Genomic DNA, 7247 nt, shown 5'->3' with positions numbered 1-7247 from the left:
TAGACCTCAAAAAATTCAGATGGGGTTTGTAAGAAAGATAGGGATAGGCCTCTTACCAGGATCTCTGATGGAACAAGAGGTGATTTTTTTAAACTAAAATAGGGTAGATTTAAGATATAAAGAAGATGGCTTTTTAGCATTAGGGTGGGCAGGCCCTGGCACAGGGTGCCCAGAGAAGCTGTGGCTGCCCCTGGATCCTTGGAAGTGTCCAAGGGGCTTGGAGCAACCTAGGATAGTGGGAGGTGTCCCTACCCATGGCAGGGGGCTTAGAATGAGATGATCCTTAAGATCCCTTCCAACCTAAACCACTCCATGATTCTATGTCATGTGTATCAGAAAAAACACCCAACCAAGCCCAAGCCATGAGACAGAATTACCTGTTCATGCCACTGCTGCACAAGAGCCTGGGAGAAAAAGGAGTTATCCCCTGAGGGGGAAAGGAGGATTTAATAACAATAAATGATCTCCCAGACTGAGAAAGAAGGGAACTGGCTGAGATGACCCAGTCTCAGAAATGCTAGGTCTAGTGCAGGAACCCTAAGGTGTCTGGGATTTTTCCATAAGGATGATGGATGGAGGTCTATGGGAGACCTGCACCCCTCTAGGACTGCACTGGAACTGGATGGGAAACCTTGGGCTGTGGAAAAGATCTCCATCCTCCCAGCCTGAACCCTATGAACTCAAAGCTAGTAAGTCCTAGAAACAATTTAAGATTAATCAGGCTCGGTCCAGTTCCTTCGTGGTTCCCAAGGGACAAGTCACATGTGCTACACAAAGCCCTTTTTAAACCACAGGGGGAAAAAGCCATTTATTCAATAACTTCATTGGAGTTGAAGGAAAAGTCTTTCTCCTTGATTGAACTCCAGCTTGGTCTCTCCCAGATACCAGGAACTCCATGCAGAGCCAGCAGATTCCTGTTAATGAGATGATAGTCAGGAAATAAATACAGATGAAAGTTATTTGACTCCTTGGCTGCTAATATTTTATTGAAGTGACTACTGTGGATTATTTGTGCTGGAGCAAAGCAGGAAGAAGGGCTGCAGGGTGTCTGCTGAGCACTTGTACATTGCATTATTGCCCAAGGCCAAAGTGTCAAGTGTTGTGGCTCAAATTAGAAAGGAAATGGATATTTTTATGGCCAGTTGCAGCACGTGGCCAAGCCCAGGGTGAACATAACAAGAGGCTGTGAGCTGAGCTTCCTCTGCCCTGGACACCATGGTCCTTTTTGTTCCTGCTGAACAATCACATTAAATTTGTTCCCTGGGGCAGACCTGGCTCCATAATCTCCTCCATGAAGTCACTGCAAACTCTTCCCTTGATTTGGGGAGCAGGCTGGGGCTGTGCCACCAAGCTGAGCCTCTCCAGGGGATGGAGGGAGAGTGTGAGCTCAGTGAGCAGCCATGGTTTTACAAAACATCCACAGTTTTACAAAACACCTACCAAAACCTCTGGGAAATGGGCCCTGCAGCTCCTCCACCACAGCTGGACAGAAAAGGACCTGCCCTCCTGAGCATGGACATCAGGGGTTGCAACCACAATCCCAGGTGAGGAGTGGGGTGCTGTCATCTGTGACCTCCAGCCCAGGACATCTCCAATGCCATCAGAAAGCCCTGGAAAAACCCTTTCATTCCCATACCAACCTGGCAGCCTAAGAGCTGCCTCTTCACATGGGTGAGCTCCAGCCAGAGGCTCACAGAGGAGTCATGGAGCAGGGGAAAGGTGATAAAAGTGATCCAGGCTCTCAAATTCAACCTGCCCAAGAAAAACTTGTAGAGCTGTGCAAAGGTATTTCACAAGATATGAGTCAATTCCTGTCACAGACAGAGCATGAACCCCTGAATGACCCAGATGAGGATTAAAAAGATTATCAAGTGATGCGTATCCTGCATAATATCCAAGATAATCCTTTCATTTCTTCCCTGGGTGCCACTGGAATGGTCTTTCCAACTCTCAGACTGAAAAATTCAGTCTTCCATTTTTGGTCTTTGCTTTCCCGTGAAGCCTTGGTCCTGTTACTGCATCCCCATCTTCTGTCTGAAATTTCATCTCTGTGGGTAATGTCTAGTCTTGTGCTAAGTTCGTTGTCATTAACACCCTGTTTACAAGTGGTTTGAGGCTTTGGAGAGAAGGTTTCTGTGGTATTTCTTAGTTCTTCACCTTGCAGATCTAGAAATAGCCCGTGGCTGCAATGTAAAACCTTCCCTGAGCAATGGCTGTGCACTGTGACATCTTGGAAAAGTAGGGAGGGTATCTGGAAACTTGGAGCCAGGGGGGAGATTGGCATGGAAAAATCAGCAGGTGCTGAGGAGAGAGAGGAGGGAGAGGGAGGGACAGCAAAGGAAAACCGGTGAGAGGGCAGGGCTGTGGGGAGCTGCAGCACTCGGTGGTTTTTCTGCTGTCTCTGGTAAGGTGTGAGCTCCAGCTTTCCTCAGAACCTGGGCACTCTCAGCAGTGTAGATTTTCTCATGTCTAATAAAAGACTCAGCAGAGCACACACTCCATCTGCAGCTCGACCCTGGAGCTGCGAGATGGGCTTGGTCAGCTGGGGTAAAACAAGAGCAAAGAAGCATCAAAGCCACAGAGCCATGGAATCACAGAATGCTTTGGGATAGAAGGAACCTTAAATATAATCTTGATCCAACCTCCTGCTATGGACAGGGACACCTTCCACTATCCCAGGTTGCTCCAAGCCCCATCCAACCTGGCCTTGGACACTTCCAGGGATCCGGGGGCAGCCACAACTTCTTCACAGACAAGAATTTCTATCCTCCTTCAGCTTAAAGACATTGTCCCACGTCCTGGGAAATGGGATTTTATTTCAATGCCATCCCATGCTGGGCTCTTGTTTGGAGCAGGACAGTGCTGGCAGGCACAGCTCACCCACACACACACTGCCACATTCCAGGAGCTCAGGATCTCTCCCAAGGGGATAAAGGGAGGATCCAAGTGTCTCCACCTGCTCTGTGCAGAACAGGCTGCCTGGAACTTGCCTTGCTGGCACTGCAAATCAAGGTTGCTGGGGAAGGGAGGTGGTGAGGAGCCCTTACCTTGCTCTGTTTTACCTCCACCCACACACAGCGGGCTAAATATTCCCTGGCAAACACTGCAGAGCCAACAAGGGCACCAATGTCCTGCCAGGCTGGGCTCTGGTCTCTGAGCTGCTCCACCAAAGGGAACAATGACCACTTTTTCCAGGAGGGCCCCCTCCCTGGCCGGACTGCTCAGGAGCCTAGTGCCAAGGGAGAATTCACCGAGCTTGCTTCTCTGAGGAGTCTTGGTTCTGAGCATCCCCAAGGGAGGTGACACTCCAGGCTGGCTCTGAAAATAATTTGTGGTCATCCCTGAGCACCCCTAACCAAGGAGAAGTTGGGTCCATGTGTCACAGCCAGGCTGTGAGGGTGGCAGAGAGCACAGATGTGTTCCTGGTGGGAAGCAGAGACAGAATCTGCAAAAAATCAGCCCAAGGAAAGTTCTCTCCATCCCCACTGGCTGCTCAGGGCAACATTCCATCTCTGCCAGCAGCCAGGAAAACCCTACAGGGATAACAGGGCTCAAGGGAAGCATTTTCCTTAGTCACAAACCAAAGAAGTTTGTGTTGGGTTGCAGGCAGAGGGCTGGGGCTGTTTCTGGAGTATTGCTCATCCCTCAGGGGGCTGAGCCAGGTGTTACAACACCATCCCTGGCTTGAAAAGTCTCTAAATCACTGATTTCCTTGTTCTGCTCTCCCAGGGCTCATGCTACCTCATGACATTTGGGATTGCCCACCACTGCAGACAGGCTGTGACCTGCCAAGGGTTCTCCTTTCCTAGGCTGCTTCCAGACCTCCTTTCCCCAGGGTTTCCTCCTCCCTTAATCTGTCCAAGGTCACTCCCAGCTAAAATTAGCAGTTTATCCAGTGTTGGAGAGAAGGCATAGCCAGCTGCTCTGGCCTGCTCACAATCCTGGGAGCTGGCAACAGGAGCTCCAGCTCTGACTCCCCCTGGAGATGAGGATGGCCTTGCCATCCTCGTGGTCGCAAGAAAAGGATTCATGGCCAGCTTGTCCTCTTACCTTAAACCTGAGCTACAAGTCTCTGCCAGCAAAGAAGGAGGAAGGAACATCTCTCTGGAGCCACCAATCCCTGCCACCATCCTCTAAATGCCAGATGTCACCCTGATTGTACCAGAGCCAGATGTTTTACTAGCCATCATTGTCTCTGTGATAGCAGGAGATCCCCCTCAGCCTTTCAAATGTATATTTAACTCATCCTCACCTGAATCTTCTTTCTGACCTTATCTTTTGTCTTTTCTTTTGCGGGTAGGCTGAAGCCACAGGGTGGAGACAGTGGAAAGGCAGCTGTGGCAGGGTGGTGGGAATTTTCTGTGGTCATCCCACTGCCGTGGGCTGGGGGTGCTCAGGGTCATGATCAGAAATGGGAGTTTAAACCTTACTGGTCTGGGAGCGAGGGCACCACTGGAAATGAGGTAACAGCCTGCCCAGGGCAGTGGCTGAACCACCATCCCTGGAGGGATGAAGTGTGGATGCGGCCCTTGGGGACATGGGTGAGTGGTGGCCTTGGCAGTGCTGAGGGATGGTTGGACTTGATGATCCCAGAGGGCTTTTCCAGTCTAAATGATTCCATAACCACAGGGAGCCTCCAAGCCAAAAGGATAAGCCTTGACTGGGGATTGTGCTCTGGCAAGCTCTGTTCAGCTGCTCTGAACAGGTGCGAGAGGCTTTACCCCTGGTTTCTTACCCAGATCAAACCTCCAGAACAACTGGTCTGTCCCATCCAGGAGATCAGAAATTAATATCACACCTTGCCTCTCCCATCTGCATCTGACCAACTTTCATAAAATCACAGAATCACAGAATGGTTTGGGTTGGAAGACATCCTAAAGATCATCCAGTTCCAGCCTCTCTGGACAGGAACACCTTCTCTAGACTTTGTCATCTTCAAACAAGGACCTCAGGGTCCTTCCTTTGGTAGGACAAACACTGCCAGGGCTGCTCTGGCTGGTGTTGACTCTTCAGTACCTTAAACTTTGGCACCTACTCAGTACAGCTGTGCTCATAGACAAAAAATCACCAGTTCTTTCCCCTGGTCCTAAGGCCAGTTGGTCTGCTCTGGCTGTGTCCATGCCATTAAACTCTGTCAACCATCCAAAACAGCATGGACAGATCCAAAATATATTTTGGGAGCTGTCCTTGATGCGTGCTGTCTCCAGTCTGATGCCCAGGGATTGTTTGGCTTTTTAATAGTTTCTGGGAGGAACAGGTTAAGAGTTTAGCAGTGCAGATGAGCAGATTCCTGGCTGGGCTGAATTTAATACCCCAGATACAACCAATAAACACAAATTTGCCCGGAATCACCAGCACTGGTTTTCATCTGGTGGACAGAGCCACCTCTCTGCATGGGCCAACACCACAGAGGACGTCAATCAACCCAACTGGTCAGACTGGAAAAAGCCACCTCTGCCATCCATGGACTGGCAAATGTTTATCCCAGGTGTTTAGATGCCCCTGTATGTTCCCAGCCCTGGCTCTATACAGGCCAGGAGCCCTCTGTATCTCCAGATCTCCTCCCCTAGGGCTGTGCAGCATCTCCCCACGGCTCCCCTCGCACTGTAGGTGGTCCTCCAGCCCCACCGCATGGACGCTTCCCCCTGATAACTCCAGGGTCTCAAGGGTCACCCCAAGGGCAGCAGGGGGACATGTATCAACCAGCCCCGACACGCTGCACTCCAGGAGTAGCTGTGTTTAGAGCCAGCGACTCTCTGATCTTCAATAACCTGGCAGCAGCTTGTAAACAGTGTGTTTGACGTGATAGCATCCTCCGTGAGCAATTTACACCCTTCCCCCCCCCCCCCCAGCCCCCTGCCCTCTTCTCACTCCCATTTCGGCTGCTCAGAGACAAAATTGCTGGGAGAGGCTCAGCCTGTGGCTGAGTGTCGGATGCAGTGGGCTGGGAACTCGGGGGAGGCTGCAGGGGTGGGAGCACTGGTTTGGTGTGTGCTCTGTGTGCACAGTTTGGGTGTGTGGTGCCACAGAAGCACCGACGGTGTTTCTAAAATATTGCCTTGCTTTGTCTCTTACGGATTTGACCCAAAAAGAGTGGGACAGTGGAGCACTTTGGCATGGAAAAACAACATCCCAGCCCCAAGTGTGACATGAAAATGTAAAGCCATTTGTTGGGAACACAGCAACACCCACCAGGCTGGTGATCTAAATCACCTCCAGTTTCATAGAATACTTGAATGGTTTGGGTTGGAAAGAACCGTAAAGATCAACTTGTTCCACTGTCCCAGGTTGCTCCAAGCCCCGTCCAACCTGGCCTTGAACACTTCCAGGGATCCAGAGGCAGTCACAGCTTCTCTGGGCAACCTGTGCCAGGGCCTCCCCACCCTCACAGGGAATAATTCCTTCGCAATATCCCATCTATCCCTGCCCTCTGGCAGTGGGAAGCCATTCCCTGTGTCCTGTTCCTCCCTTGTCCCAAGCCCCTCTCCAGATTCCCACCCTCAGCTCCTTATACACAAGTAAGGAAGGCCTGAGCCCTGGGGATGGACTGTGTTTTACTCAGAGGGGTTCGCTTGGCCTTGTCCCACTTGGATGCAAAAGGAGGGAAGATTGGGATAATTCATTGCAGGGGAAATGCCCAATCAATGTTCACTCTGAAGCAGAAGGAGCCCAAAAAGATGGATGAAGGGAAAGGGGATGACCCTATTTCTCTGTCTTTCCTAGAAACATGGAAAAACCCCTTTGAAGTTCCATCTCCAAACTCTCCATCCTGCTTAGTCTGGCACAGGTCTGGCTTGGCCTGGGTAGCACCAACCCAGGTGAGTCCCAGGCACAGTTCTGGGGTTTTTATGAGCCAGACACCATTCCCAAATTTCCAATAATCATTGTGAGCCTGGCCATCCTTTTTGGAAGGTGAAGAGAGCTTAATAGGATGGACCCAACCCATGGTGCAGGACCAGAGGGTCCTTCCACCTGGGGAGAAAACAAAATGTGAAAGCAGGAGAAACCAAAGAGCTCTAGAGCACATCTCTCCTCTCCTCTTCTCTGGGTAAAGCAGCAGGTGAAGGCCACGGGATGGAGCCCAGCTGTGCCGGCTACTTACAACGCAATCTCCCATGAAATCCCTGCTGTCGGCCCCACTCCTCCTCCTCCTCCTCCTCTCGCTCGGAGCAGGACGGCAAAACAACCCTGCCGTATCCCTGCTGGCGGCGGAGCCGCTCAAGGTGACTGTCCGTGCGCGGCCGTGC

The sequence above is a fragment of the Vidua macroura genome, chromosome 31, assembly GCF_024509145.1.
Source record: "Vidua macroura isolate BioBank_ID:100142 chromosome 31, ASM2450914v1, whole genome shotgun sequence".
NCBI classification, from domain to species: Eukaryota; Metazoa; Chordata; class Aves; order Passeriformes; family Viduidae; genus Vidua; species Vidua macroura.
Note: the sequence above shows the minus strand (reverse complement) of the source record.